The following is a 15,810-nucleotide window of genomic DNA, read 5'->3' on the forward strand; positions in this document are numbered from 1 at the left end:
TCTTTCATCTCCTTGGTTAAATTTATTCCTAGGTATTTTATTCTTTTTCTTGTGATTGTAAATGGGATTGTATTCTTGATTTCTGCTTCTGCTAGTTCATTGTTAGTGTATAGAAATGCAAGTGATTTTTTGTACATTGATTTTGTACCCTGCAACTTTACTGTATTTGTTTATTACTTCTAGTAGTTTTTTGGTGGATTCTTTAGGGGTTTCTATATATAAAATCATGTCATCCACAAACAGTGACAGTTTTAGTTCTTCCTTTCCAATTTGGATAACTTTTATTTCTTTTTCTTGCCTAACTGCTCTCACTAGGATTTCTAGTACTATGTTGAACAAGAGTGGTGAGAGTGGGCATATCCTTGTCTTATTCCTGTTCTTAGAGGGATAGCTTTCAGTTTTTCATCGTTGAGTATGATGTCAACCGTGGGTTTGTGATATACGGCCTTCATTCTGTTGAATTACTTTCCTTCTATACCTATTTTATTGAGAGTTTTTATCATAACCCATTTGTATTCTTAATCATTTGGTCCTCTCAAAGTAGAGGAGCCAAGGAATTTCAGGTAACTAAAGTTTCCATTTAATCAACACTTTATTCTCTATACAATAAAATCTCAGGAAAAAGCAACAACAGAAGCTTTAAAAAAATCAATAATTAATTTAAAAGACATATATTACCTAGTTTACAGAAAAATTGACCTACAAGGTTTTAAATACAAATATTGTTACCAAGAAACATAGCTAGTTTCCAAGCAGTTTAAGTCAACTTAATAAAGCACTGAATTCAAAGTTCTCCAGTAAATACCTTGACCTTGCACCTATTCCTGTTAAAAACGATTTAAAAACAGATTGAAAGACAACTTCTTTACTCGTAGTAAAATCAAAAGCAATCATATTATTTAGACCCCAACCATAATAATAAATCTTTTCAGTTCCTCAGAAGGATGTATTATTGGAAGCCATACTTTGAAAAGACCAGGCTATCTTGAAAATTGCCTTCTAAAATCGTTGTCATGAAACCAAAATCCATAGCAAAATATGAAAAAAATAAAAACAAATCTGACAGATTCCATTCAAAGTCCTTGATATGATGCAACATAAATAAATTGTACTCTTCATGGCTAAAAATCTTTTTGATAAATGAGTTTAATCACAAAATTGGATTAAAACACTAACATTCTAATATGACAGATTTCTTCCTTCACTGAACCTTATGTAATGGCCCACTTAGTTGAAAATAATGAAAAAATTGAGGACTTAAGTCCTATAATCTATTTTACTCAAATAAATGACCTAAAACTTTTCCTTTTCACTGCAGGATGGACCTGTTTCTCATTTAAACACATTCTTTTCCAAAAGAAAAAAAAAATCAAGGCAGCCAAATACATCTAGTTTGAATTTTCAATATAATGTTCCTAAACATGTCAGAAACATTTACCATGTACACGACTTGCTTCAGTGGTGAGTATGCTAAAACTGGAACAATATACAGAAGATCAGCATAGCTTTTTGTCAAGATAACAAGAAAGTTCGTAACACATTCCAGATTTTCCCTCAAAACTTTCCCTATTCAACGAAAGATTAAAAAAACAAAAACAAAGACAGGTAACAACTATTTCTTGAGGAGCAGCTTCAAATCCCTAAGAGATTGAAGTCTCTCATCTTGTCTAAACCCTGCTGTAGGGAAGGTCAAGTGGAATTCTGGTGAACTCTCTCACCCTAGAATTGTATGAATGGGTTAAGTTGACTGATAATGTGATAAAGTAGAAAAGGCACTGGACGAAGAGTCAGGAACCATAATTGTGAATCCAGATGATGTTACCTTGAACATGTCACCTCACTCAACCATAATAGGTCTTTCATGCATAAAATGAGGTGGCGGTTTCCAAAACTATGAGTCTAAATTTCATCCCCACCTTTACTCCCATTTGACTCTGCAAACTTTAACAGAGAATTCCCATTTCCACTCATATAATAGAAAGCCTAAATGATTCACACAAGGGCAGAATTTTAGCATCCAAAGAGACTTGCAAACCTGAAGAGCTCCCACTTCTTTTACTGGGGAAACTTCCTTTTTATTGGGTCATGGAGGCAGAGGTCAGCTAGCACCACTTTGCTAATTCCCACTTCTCCCATAATTATCAAACTCCCTCTCTGACCCACTAACATAGAATTTGCACAGCTGTGAGGTGTGGTCCCTTCCAATTATAATGAGGCTATGGTTCTTCACTTTAAAATGGGAGTCGAAGGCTACAGGTTCTGTGCCCCTTATCTCAACTCTAGGGGCTTGTATGTCAGTCATAGCCTTTACTGCATAAAATACAGACCCGTATAGAGAGTTTCAAATTACAATCTTAAGTATAGGAATAATAGATTTTGTATCACCTGAAACCTTGATTTTAAAACAATTTTTGTGATCTAAGAATATAGGGAGGGGGGATGGGGAGTTACTGTTTAATAGGTATAGAGTTCCAGTGTTACAAGATGAAGGAGTCTAGAAATGGATGGTGGTGATGGTTACACAATATTATGAACACATTTAATACCATTAAACTGCACACTTAAAAACAGCTAAGACTGTAAATTTTGCTATACATATTTTACCACAATAAAAAATATTGGAAGACAGCCAACACCCATGACTCCAAAATGGCATCAGTTGTACCAGTGGAAGAGAAGAAATTCATGAATGTGAAAATAGAGGAGCTGCCAAGATCAATACTGATGTGGGATTTCATCCCAAAAGGCATCACTGGAGTGTTTCAAAGAGGTTCCTACCGGTATTACAACAAATGTCAACAAGAAAGGGAGCCTCACTGGGGTATCTATGGTGCTGGCAGTTTATGTGCTTTTCAACTACATATTGCCTTTCTTACAAGGAACTCAAACATGAGCAGCTATGCAAGAATCATTGAAGAGGGCCTGGTGTAAAGGGTGCACTGTGCCTTCCTGATCATGACCTTCTTTGCTCTGCATTCCTCCCTGAGGAACTGGATCACTGCTGAATGCTTTCATATCCTAATAGAGAACCAATGCCCAATAAAAGAGGACTGATACAAAAATAAAAGACTGGAGGGGCCAGCCCGGTGGCGCAGCAGTTGAGTGCACACGTTCCGCTTCGGAGGCCTGGGGTTCCCCGGTTCGGATCCTGGGCACGGACATGGCACTGCTTGGCAAGCCATGCTGTGGTAGGCGTCCCACATATAAAGCAGAGGAAGATGGGCATGGATGCTAGCTCAGGGTCAGTCTTCCTCAGAAAAAAGTGGAGGATTGGCAGATGTTAGCTCCGGACTAACCTTCCTCGGAAAAAAAAATAAACAGACTGGAAATTTTTTTAAAAGGACTCTCCCCCCCAAAAGAAGAATATACTAGTATTATTTATAGTGTCTGCATAGGAATGACATTCTATTAAATAACATCCAAAAGAAGAAAAGAAATCAAGTCTAGTAACAGTAAATTTAGAGTCAGGTAATCAATCCCAAGGCTTGGGAGAAAATCTTATGTCCTGCTGGGTGGCCAAAGACAGAGTCAACAAAATAATGCCAAGTACTAACAACTAAAAATTTTAGAAGAGGTCCAGTTTCAGCTGGCCTAATGAGGTAGATGCACAAAGATGGTAAAGGCTGACCATTCCTGACCCATCTTTGCCCTCCCTACTAGAGGATGTTTTTCTGTGGGAGCACTTCTCAACTGGAATTTGCTTTGTCAGCATGTATCATTTCATAAAAATTATTTGTCATTGCCTAGGGTAAAATACTAGTGAAAGATGATTACAATTACCATCTCCCACTTTCCATACCTCTGTGTTAAGTGGAGGGGAAGTTAGGAAAGCACACTCTTTAATAAAAAGAGACAATGGATCTGGAAACCACACCTAGGAAAAGAACAGGCCTGGCTATTTCGACAGGTTGTTCTGAGCCTAAAGCTATATTTCTTATGCAGCGATTCACCCACCAGGTGTAGGCAGACGAGGTCTTGATTCAGGAATTTAAAAACAAACAATGAAAAATATCTCTGGAATAACATACAAGAAAGTAGGAGACCTGAGTGGTTTGGGGACGGAATGACTACTTTTCGCTATATACCCTTTTGTGCTTTTTGGATTTTGTTCCATGTCTTTATATTTCTTATTCAAAAATTAATTTCAAATATTTAAAAATGAAATTGATTTTATAAAAACATGACTCAAATAGTAAGTTTACCCTAGAAACTAGTAAAATCATTCTTGCTTTTAAAAAACTCAGTGAGAGTGCTTCTTACTTCTCTGATTTTTAAACTCTTCATTGTTTATGTCCATGAAGTATTTTTAATTTTATTAAGAGTTGCTTTTGAATAAGTTATTTTAAACATTATTTAATACTTACAATTTTTAAGCATGAAAGCAAGTTTTACACTGCAATATTTTATAAGTTAGTTCTGTCAAATCTGTTATTTTCTTCTACCCATTTATAAAATCACTATGTCCTAACATAACATCCTCTTTGTTACATATCTTCTTAAAGGGAGTTATAAACAAACAAAACTAGCCAATCATGCCTGAAAAATAAGCTATGAGAAACATCAGAGGAGCTAAATGTTATATTAGTTGTTTCATTATACAAATGTACAAAAAGTCTCACTGGATTGGAGTCTCCACTAAATTTACACAGCAAAAAAAAATGATTTTCATGTGCTTCTTTTGACATTTCTAATTGTTTGGTATAGGTGCTACCATTATGTTTACTTCTGAAGTTCCAAAAGAAACCACTAAATGTTACTAGGGGGAAACTTCAAGATGGTACAATGACTTCCTGTAATGACAGCATGCGATACGCACATACTGCAATGCTCAATGCCTTTCTTTCTTTTTTTATTATTCCATTACACAAAAGCTTAAAATGAAACACAAAAACACAGCATAGGGAGGCTTCATTTGTAAATAAGACTATTCTTTAGCCAAAAATGACAACTATTCAACCATTTCCAAATGCACAAATGAAAGCAAATCCAAAGACTGGACAATTGGGTAATAGTTGACAGGCAGTAAAAATTAAAGAAAATCAATCAATAGTCAGGTTTCTAAAGTCTTTTATGTATGGTAAGGAAACAATACCTTCAAGACTTGCTGAATCAACCCAACTTTTAGCAGTACAGGTGTATCTTCCCTTGGTCATAAATCAGAATATTGGAAATGGAGTAAAACGCAACATTTAAATTTCTACCCCTGGTGATCAAACATTCCTTCAACCTCTGCATTGTTCAGCAAGTTTTATGGATTTCTGCTTCTAAAATGTCCCATTCTCCTCTTTCTAATCTCAGACATTGCCTTAGTCCATTTGCTTATCTCTAAATGTCTCCTAACTTGTCTCTTTGCCAACACTCTCTCCATCACAACATTCTTCACACCACCAAAGCTCAGACATACCTGATAACGCCTCTCATCAGGTAAAGTAAGTGCCACAGAATAAAAACTAAATTTCTTAAAATAGCACCCACAGCCTTCATAATCTGATACTCTCAACTCACCTTTCTTGCTTCCTCCCCCCACTACATCCATCCCACAGACCTACATGCCTTTGTATATTCTATCATCTTGGTTTGTAATTTACTCTCCTCTTCAACATTTGAGAGACCCTCTAAAGCTCAACTCAAATGCCATCCTCCTCCATGAATTATTTCTCCTCCGTGAAAAGAAATATTTCCCTTCTCTGTGCCCACCTGCACTTCCTCTTTAAATCATTGCTATAGTATAGCTCTCAGGCTGGTGCTGGCATCAGTTACATAAGTGTCTCTCTTCCCCACTACAGTTCTTGTCTGGGTCACATATGCTTCCCTTAAAATGCTGAAAACATATCAAGCCATTCAAATAACATGGACCTCTGTTCTCCAGAAGTTTTCATTCTAATAAAGAAATATATGAATGTATATAGATATATGCATAATAAAGTTAGGGGGCAGATTTTATGGTATGCAAATTATATCAATAAAAAAATAACTTCAGGGTAAGTGGTACATGAAAGAAAGATAATCCTCTCATGTACTTCCTCAACAGGCAACTCTTTAATGATAATAATGTTTTTAAGAAGGTAAATACCATCTTGGTTTGGCTAAAAAAATTGTTGAGAATTGAGTTCTCCATCTTTTTAAATTATAGGTATAGACAAAAAAATTAAACTACCTATTGACTCAGGAACTAATAAACCTATTTATAAATCGGTTCCTGCTCTCTCAAATTCACAAAAAATGATCATCACAGAGCCTTCTTTTGCTTATCTAGGTCATCTCCGTGAAACTGGGTATTTAAAAACACAATTAGATTCACCCATGACTTGCCAAGGATAGGATCACAAACTGCCTTTTGATTTCTACCTGAATGATCCAAGTATCTTAACTCCGCCTCTTGAAGCAAACCAAGCTAAAACAGGCTTACTTTGGTAATGCTTGTTTCATCAACTTTCTACCAGGAAAGCCAGTTCTATTTTAGAAATAAAGCCCACATTAGTTGTTTCAGTTGTTCTTGTGTACAGGAGTACACACACACACTTTTTTTCCTACTATCTTTTAAAAAAATTGATACATAATTTACATACATAAAATTCACTCTCAAACTGTAAAATTCAGCGGTTTTTAGTATATTCACAATGTTGTCCAACCACTAACACTATCTAGTTCTAGAACTTTTTCATCACCCTAAAAGGAAACTTGGTCCCCATTAAGCAGTCACTCCCTATTTCCCCTATCCTCCGCCCTGGCAACCATTAATCTTTCTCTATGTTACATATATAAATATGCTGTCTTTATGGATATTCCTATTATGTACATTTCATATAAATGAAATCATATAATATGCGGTCTTTTGTGTCTGGCTTCTTTCACTTAGCATAATGTTTTTAAGGTTCATCCATGTTATAGAAGGTATCAGTACTTCACTCCTTTTTATGACTGAATAATATTCCACTGCATGGATATACCACATTCATTTATCCATTCATCAGTTGCTACACATTTGAACTGTTTCCACTTTTTGGCTATTACAAATAATGCTGCTATCAACACAGGTGTACAAGTTTTATGTGTGAACATACGTTTTCAATTCTCTTAAACATATACCTAGGAGTAGAACTGCTGGGTCATAATGATAACTATGTGTTACTATTTTTAACCATTAAACCATATTAACTTTTTGAGGAAGAGCCAAACTGTTCCATTTTACATCCACACATACAGTTTTAAAGGGGAATAACAACACTATTTTTATTTTCACATTTTGATTAAAAACAAATTGTTCTATCCCTAGAGAAAAAGATTTCCAGTGGCACCCAGTGTTTTTAGAAGTTAAAATAAATCCGAGGTTTTACAAGATAGATTAAACCCCTTTGAAGCATCAAAATGTATAGCAATACATCAAAAGCTTACTAGAGCAAAGTTCATTCTAGTCATCAAAGAGATTAAATATGCAAATATTAAAAAATGAAAAAGGAAAATAATGACAACTCTCAAGTTTATATACTCTGCCAAAAACTATGCACTGATCTCCACTCATAGCAACTTCCTACTCAACATCTCCAAATAGATGTCTAATAGACATTTCAAACTTAACATGCTCAAAATTAAACACCTATCCTCTCTCACCCCGCCAAACCTGTTCCTCCTGCAAACTTTTGCCAGGCCCAAATCATTGATGTCAAGTTTGACTCCTCTCTCTCTCTCACATATACCCCACATCCCAGTTAATAAATTCTGTTGGCTTTATCTTCCAAATATATGCACAATCCAATCAAATCTCACCACCTCTACCAGATACATCATCTCTCACCAAGACTATTGCACTGCCTTGGACTAGACTCAAAACATCCAAAACAATACTTTCAAACCATATGTTAGATCATGCCCCACTTCTGGTCAAAGTTATCCAGTGGCTTCCCAACATCCCTCCTTCGTTCTATTTCATCCATGCCAGATAATCTTGGACCTCAGGGCCTTTGACGTTGTTGTTCCCTCTGCCTGCCATGATCTTCCACTTGATATCACATACATGCTACCTCACCTTCTTCAAGTCTTTGTTCACATGTCACCTTCCCAGTGAGGACTTCACCTAGCCATTCTACTTAAATTTGCCATTACCTCCAAACACTCCCTTTACCTTCCTTTCGTGTTCTACATTTCTCCATAACATTTACACTAACACAACACATATTTTACTTGTTTGTTTCTATTTACTTCCAAGAATATAACCTCCATTAGGGCAGGAAAGGTTGTCTGTGTTGCTTACTGCTAAATTCCCAGCACTTAGAACAGGACCTGACACACAATAAGTGCTCAATAAACATCTGCTTACAGAATAAAATGAACAAATGAAAGGAAGCATAAAGCTGCCCAGAAAAGACGAGAAGAGCTAAACAGAGGTCAGAGAAATATTTATGAGGAACTAATATACTTAACATAATAAAGTCAGGGAATGGGAATGGAAGGCACGATTTCTAGAAAAATATGCCACAATGTTTCTACAGTTTGCTTTAGGAAAAGTTGCTATCCTTGCTCATTTCATTGTTTTTTGGAAAAGATTTGTCCATTGCCCACTGCCAAGGGCCTTAGCTTCTGGAGAACTGAAATAAACTCTGGGAGTTGACAAATTCCTGGAGAGATGATGCTCTTTTCTCAATTGCCACATAGATAGAGAGCGCCAAAGACTTTCACGGCCTTGGCTTCTACTAGACCCACTCCCAGGATCTTCACACAGTATAATCATAGATTTCTTGGGCACCTTCCCACTAAAACCACTAACTGGTGAATTCACCATCCTTGGAAGTACAATCACAGCATCTTCAAACTAAAACGGATCTTAAAATGATCTAGCCCAACCCTCACATATTTTATATATAGAAAACTAAAGTAAAAAAGAAATAAAGTGACTTGCTCAAAATATCTTGAAGAGTTACACTAAGTATTTTTCAAATAGTAACTGATAAGCATTACAAAATCTAAAAGAATTCAGACAGTTTGGAACAAATCCTCTAAAATCCAAAACCAGACAATGTTATTTACAAAAATTAAGTAGAAATGGTTAGACCTCATAATATCAATAACTCTATCTATTCACACATTAGATTTAAAAGTTACAACAGGGTCATCAACAGAACTATACTCTAGCATTCAGCAAATAAAGTAAATGATGGACAAATTCAGATTTTTAAAAAACGTACACCTCTTCCCAAAAGGAGGCTTTCATTGTCCAGTGTTGGAAGTGATGAGGCTTTCTAAAGTCTTTTTGCAAGTACCAACTTTCCTAAGCATTACTAGCTTCAGAACAGCAGTACAAGGAGTATTCTATGAACCAGCCATTTTCACGTGGGGTTCAGAGGGAACGTTGTTAAAATCTACATGATCTTCACCACCACCACCACCCTCCCTCACCCCTGCCACAATACTCTAATATACCTTGTAGGGAGATGTGTCCTTGGCACTGTTACCAATTAAGAGTATGTTGTAGCCTTCAAGTGCCTTACAGTGGGAAGAGATTGAGAATTACTGTTATAAACTACGTCCCATCATGCTACAGAAAAAGAATTATTTTCATGGACAATAATTTCTCACCAAAACCCTTTCCAGAGCTTGCACCTAGTGAAATTCTACCCTGTCTTTCAAGGCCCACCCTTGTTCCTCTTTCCTGGGGATCTTTTTCTGACCACTCCATCTATGGTACTTTTTTTTTGACCAGATGACCTATATGGCATTTGTTATCTGTACCTGTCATTTAGCATTCATTACACACTGGCAAGTAACATCTTTTGTATTATCGTCTCAGTTGTTGCTGACCTTTTCTATGTTTGACAGGAAAGTAGAGTCAGAATCCCAAGGAGTTATGTAATTGATATTTCTATAGGGGTTTTCTGGAAGGTAAAGCGTAATTCTCTTATATATGAAGGGGAAGAATCAGAAGCCCTAAAAGAGTGATTCAGTTTAGAATACAGAGCACCAACCATCACTGAATTGCAATTTTAGAAGCTTTTGGTTATACCAAAACAATGATTCCCACCCTTTTAAAATAATAAGGATGCCTTTTGAGGTCAAAATATGTTTTAAAAAAACAAAAACTCAAATAGTACTTAAGTATTCAATCTCTCTTAATGGAGAGGATACATGCATTCAAAAGTATTAAAAAATATATGTAAGGTATGGTCTTCATTTGCTCTACAGAGCATACTTAGTGTACACAAGAAGTTGAGGTTCCCCTAGGACCTCAAACTGGCACATGGTTGAATTTTATTGTGCTGTGGACATGGGATATTACTGCCATATCAAAAAGTACTGCTACCTAAAAATATTTAGGAGCAAAAAAAATATAGAAATACAACCAGCAAATCCCCACCCTACCCCCAAAAAACAGGGCATAAAACCCTTCAGTAATTCAACCCCTCCTCCCATCAAGTAGCATATTTTACGTAATAAGAAACAATTCATTTCAATGTTTCAATACTACACTTTTCTTATGGTTTTAAATTAACAAATAATATAGCAAAAGGAACAAAGAAATGAACATTACAGATAAAACCAAATAGCAAATATTTAAAGGTCCATCTCACATATACTTCCTCATTCTAGTGAAATCTCAATCCTATTTACCCATTTCATCACTCTCTTAAAACAAAACAAACAGGCTGCCTGGTGGCGTAGTGGTTAAGTTCTTGGGCTCTGCTTCAGCAGCCTGGGGTTCACAGGTCGGATCCTGGGTGTGGACCTACACACTGCTCATCAAGCCATGCTGTGGCAGCGTCCCACATACAAAAACAGAGGAAGACTGAGACAGACATTAGCTCAGGGACAATCTTCCTCAAGCAAAAAGAAGAAGATTGGCAGCAGATGTTAGCTCAGAGTCAATCTTCCTCACCAAAAAACAAAGAAAAAACCACCAATATTTTCCAGCAAAGGCAGAAATATCATTCTAATCTTCGTTCAAGTCTTTTGTACAGTCACCAACAAGAACGAGCTTAAATAAATCAGCAGCATAGCATAGGGTTTAAAGGAATTAGCCCTGGGCTCAAATCTTGGCTCTGCCACTTATTAACTGTATGATCTCGGGCAAATTACTCAACTAAACTTCAGATAATTTAGGTAAAGTGCTTAACAAGATCTTTGGCAGGTTTTAAGGGCTGAGAAAAATGGTTAATGATTAATTAAGTAATTATATATAACAGATATATAACAACAAAGATAGTCTTATCATAACATTTTCAAACCCTCCTTTCAACTCATATTGTCAGTTCCTTCTTGTCTGGCTCTGACAGGCCTATTCCAGGTATCGTGACCTCCACTGACCTATAACTGGTTCTACTACTTCCAGTTCTACCCATGGCTACTACCATAGGCAGTTTCTGGAAGTTAGGAAAAACTTGACAAAAATCAGAACAAAACAGGAGGCCTCTTGAGTAAACCAAAACAATAAAATCCACTTTGAAACAGTGAATTCACTCAAGTAGGAATCACTGCCTTAGAAACTGAAACAGAGAAAAAGGGTAAGAGAAAAAAAAATCAAAGTATTCAAGTACTCTTAAAACCCTTACCTCCAGTTAAGCAAATGATTTGTTTGATGATTTTAAGCCCAAACAAATTCTAAACAACATCATTATTGTCTGCAAGAGCCCTCAATAACCAGAACTAATGAAACATGCCTCATTAAATTAAAAGTGGTAAAGAAAATTATTTAATGATTTCACCACTGGTAGACTATTTTTTGATATAAAGTCTCAACAACTTCTTAAAGGTTCTCCTTTCCTATGCATTCCAACTAGTGGTGAATTAGTTCTTCTCCATGTGTTTAGGCCTCCTGCTGGGAAGCATAATTAAAACTAAGCAAGCAACAATTCCACTTGGTACTAAGATCCTGTCAAATCCTTCAATGAGCTGAGTCTGATTTCTCCAGTAGCCAGCTGAGAGTTCTGTAAGAAAAACTTGGAGCTGCTCAACTTGATGCTGGCCACTCAGTAGATGGTACTCTTCCCTTTGAGCCCAAATCAAACAAGCGCCAAGAAGCATGTCCTGTGACATTCAGGTGTGATACAAAGCAGGAATTCTCTCTTCAAAGCACTTAGAGTCACAACCCCTCCAGAAATGCATTCATCAAAAGCTGATGGTCCAACTAGACACTTTTAAAGAGCCTGGGGAAGTTCAGATTATAAAACATCAAACACTATATAAAATCACCTAACTCAAGTGATTACCAAGTAATCAGCTTCTCAGAGCCTTTACTATGTCAAGCAGATACACTGTTCTTATTCAGTAATAAAATGTTCCTGCCTTATTACATTCTGCTATACAGGTGACAGCCTTTCAGTGGCTAGTGACCAAATCCTTGTTTATCTATCAACTGCTTCATTAGGGTATTTAATGACAGCAAAGAGTTTAGAGAACTATGATTTTGTCATTCTCAACATTCATTAAGACCAATGAAAGATGTATTACTTTCATATTACTTTCAACATTTTTTGGTTAGAAATAATTTGATATCCACTTAAAAAGAATCAAACATCCTAAAATAAAATTACTGTAGATCTAGTTTTGAAAAAAAAGCAAGTGTTTAAAGTCTTATGGATTTCTGATTCATTAACGATATGTATTACTTTAATACATAATAGCTCCCAACTATTACGTGATGAGTAAGGTTTCTCACATTCCTGTTTCAGAGATTTTTTTTGAAATTTAAAAAGCAGACAGTATGGAGAGAGATGGAAGGAAATTTCTTTTGGTGCAACCTCCGGTTGAATGGCAAACTTTTCAGCAATCAGCTAGGAAACCTTAAAAATTCCACCTTTCTCTAGGAGAGATATAACTCAGGCCTGGCAATGAAAATCACAGAAGGCATGGTAAGAGGAACACCATTTTAAAGTTAAAAAAAAAAAAGTAGGAAGTGGGGATAAGGAATAAGACCAATATATCAACTTCACTGCTAATCTCTTTCCCTCTTTCACCTCTCATCCGTGCCGTTCATGGTATACACTTAAGCTCATTCAACAAAACCACTTGAGTTCTGACCATCACCCTTCCCCAACCACTTCCTTAGATATTAAAAGGCTGACCTTACAGAATCTTTTTCTTACGTACTAATAAGACAAATAAGATTAGAAGTGACAATGCAGCTAATAGTTGATGGCTCTAATTTCTGAAGGATTAAAACTAGAGTGTTCTTAAAGAGTCCCTGGGGAAGCCTTGATTCCCAAATATACTTCTTTAGACATACCAAGTAAGCCTAATTACCTTCTCCATGAGGATATTGAGTAAACCTGTCTTTTTGCTATGACATTAGTCATTCCAGCAGATCAAAAGATGACAGGATGAGAATATTGTATGGAAAAGGAAAAAGGAAATGCTGTCCTTGCACAGGATGGGCTGAGCCATTGTGGAAGAAGTTCAGAGAAACATTGCTGATGGTGACAAATTAAAGGCATACACCAAGCCCCTAAGATACTGAAAAACAGCACTTCTCCAACCTGATTACTTTCCACATTGTTGGAATTCCAGCTCCTCTAGCAGGCAACCATCAACAGCCATGGGAACTGAATTAAACAGGCTTCTGAACTCACACCTGCACTGTCCTTTCCTCTTTCATCCAAGGAGTGAGCACTTTCTTGGTGGGAGATGGGGGAGTAAAAAATTACAAGAATAAATTTAAAGGGACATGAGAGTTAGTAAAAAGAATAAAATAATTTCACATATGTTACTTAGAGTTAGGTTTTCATCTTGCTTAATCCATTGCTTGCCTTAATGCAAATTGTGAGCACTAAATTTTTTTATTCTGTTTTATTAATACATACAGTATACTTCTTGACACATTGGTTTTAATAACATTATGTCGGTATTGCTCTTAAGTTTCTAAAAAATGTTTCTACCTCCTCGCTTGCCAGTTGGGGGAAACTTATCCTATAAAAATCACGTAACGCCTAACTGCAGAAAAAGTGAGTTCATAACCCGAGGTTCAAACAGTAGCCTTGTTTGAGGAGGTAGCAATCTTAAATGCTGGTTAATGTACTGCCTAGACATCAACATCCTCAGGCCCAGTTTCAGGCAACTTGAAACAAAGAGGTTCAAAGTTCATTGTACATCAGGGAGTTTTACCATTTCCAACTAAGCTTTAACTAGAGCCAACTTTTAAAAAAAGTAAATGTAAAGAATATGGTGGTGATTCAGATCAGTTTGACAGGCAAAAGCTCAACTGAGATCTAAATTCAGTATAAAGACATAACTATGTGTCAAAGCCTATATATCTTTTACAATAATAGTTCAGCTTTGGCATAGTTAAAAACTAGTCTACACTATCATCCTAAGAAGAAAATTTATAGGAATGGTAAGCCTTTTAATATCAAAGATGGGTTTCATCCATTTTATGCCTTTTAATATAAAAATGCTACTACTTTTTGGATTATGCTACACAACACTGAAAGCCACATTGATTCTTTAAGGTTTCTAGGATACTCTAAATTGAATTGCTCCTTCAGCATAGTAAGTAATGTCCTAGAAACTTGAAAGAGTTTATTACCGCAGCTTTTCAAAGATACCGAACAGTTTAAGGAAACAAGAGACTCTGATTCTCATTATCTATGTTATCATTTAAGTCTTTAGGGAAAGTTAAACAGTACTTTCTTAACACTGAAATATGTTTTCAACTGCCCAATTCACTTAATTTTGAACTTTATTTTGACATCTGTCCAGATATAAAAGATCAACATTATTAAAATACAGGTGAAATAAATAAACAAAAAGTCCACAAACCTTTTTTTCTCCAACATTTTCAGTTAATTTTCAATTAGGTTGTTGTTCTATGCATACTGTTGGTACTCAAATATTTATTGCGTGAAGCCAGGTGAATAATTTCTAACTTTACCTAAAAAGAAGGATATCCCCCAAGTTACACGCATGTGTGTCCATAACTACCTACTGCTAGAAGAAAAAAAATAACTAAATTCATCTAATTATTATATATAAGAGATAAACTTTCTTTCAAGACACAATGAAAGACTTCTAACCTCTATGATTTAGAGAAAATTCTTAATATATACAACCCATTAGAGTAAAAATTTGAGATTGTCTTGGCTTTTGACCAAGAGAATTTAGTCACTGGTAGAACCAGAAAGGCTTTATAACAATCTCATCTATAAATACTCTGGCATGGACCCCAAGATCAAATGATGAAACATTAACATAGAAGATATGAAATAAAGTATTAGGGCACTCATTTTGAATCTCAATGACATGACACAGTCTATGAACACAATTAATTTCAAATAGGGTGTCTAAGATTAAAAGGAAGAATAGCACCCTTGATTAAATATTTAAAATTTTTTCTATTCAAACTCTACATATTTAATATTTCCAAAGGAATCTGAAACAGCACTGAATATTAATTATAGCAAAAAAAATTAGTGTTTATTTAGTGTGAGAAACAGATTAGTCACCTGTGTCTTCAATACAGCTTGAGCCTTCTTAATTCAACATATGCTTGGTTTTTTCGGGTTTTTTTGCGGGGGAGTGCTGAGGAAGATTCGCCCTGAGCTAACACCAGTGCCAATCTCCCTCTATTTTTCAGTACATGAGCCACCAGCACAGAATGGCTGCTAACAGAGCAGTGTAGGTCCATACCCGGGAACCAAACCCAGGCCAGAGAAGTGAAGCACACTGAACTTAAGCACTAGGCCACCAGGGCTGGCCCAACGCATGCTTGTTTTTGAACAATTTGTCCTAACATTACATTTCACTAAATTGTCAACAAAGGACATATCAGCTCTCTACAATAATTCTAAACATTACTTAACATAGCTCCTAATTTAGGTTACAATTAAT

At 35.9% G+C, this 15,810-nt stretch overlaps 1 protein-coding gene and 1 pseudogene across 43 annotated transcripts in view; one reads left to right on the forward strand and one right to left on the reverse strand.

Annotated features, from left to right (window-relative positions):
• Positions 1 to 15,810, reverse strand: part of ADD3 (adducin 3) — a 186,070-nt gene that overhangs the window by 117,572 nt on the left and 52,688 nt on the right. For 4 of the 43 annotated variants that reach the window (XM_070221196.1, XM_070221070.1, XM_070221162.1 and 1 more), the window contains exon 2: positions 14,743 to 14,854. The exons of the other annotated variants lie outside the window; for them this stretch is intronic. The gene's annotated coding sequence lies outside the window, so the exon portion shown is untranslated. The remainder of the gene's footprint in view (positions 1 to 14,742; positions 14,855 to 15,810) is intronic. 43 annotated transcript variants of the gene reach the window in all.
• LOC100629391 (ATP synthase subunit f, mitochondrial pseudogene) lies at positions 2,650 to 2,915 on the forward strand (annotated as a pseudogene).

The sequence above is a fragment of the Equus caballus genome, chromosome 1 (genome assembly GCF_041296265.1).
Source record: "Equus caballus isolate H_3958 breed thoroughbred chromosome 1, TB-T2T, whole genome shotgun sequence".
Lineage (NCBI taxonomy): Eukaryota > Metazoa > Chordata > Mammalia > Perissodactyla > Equidae > Equus > Equus caballus.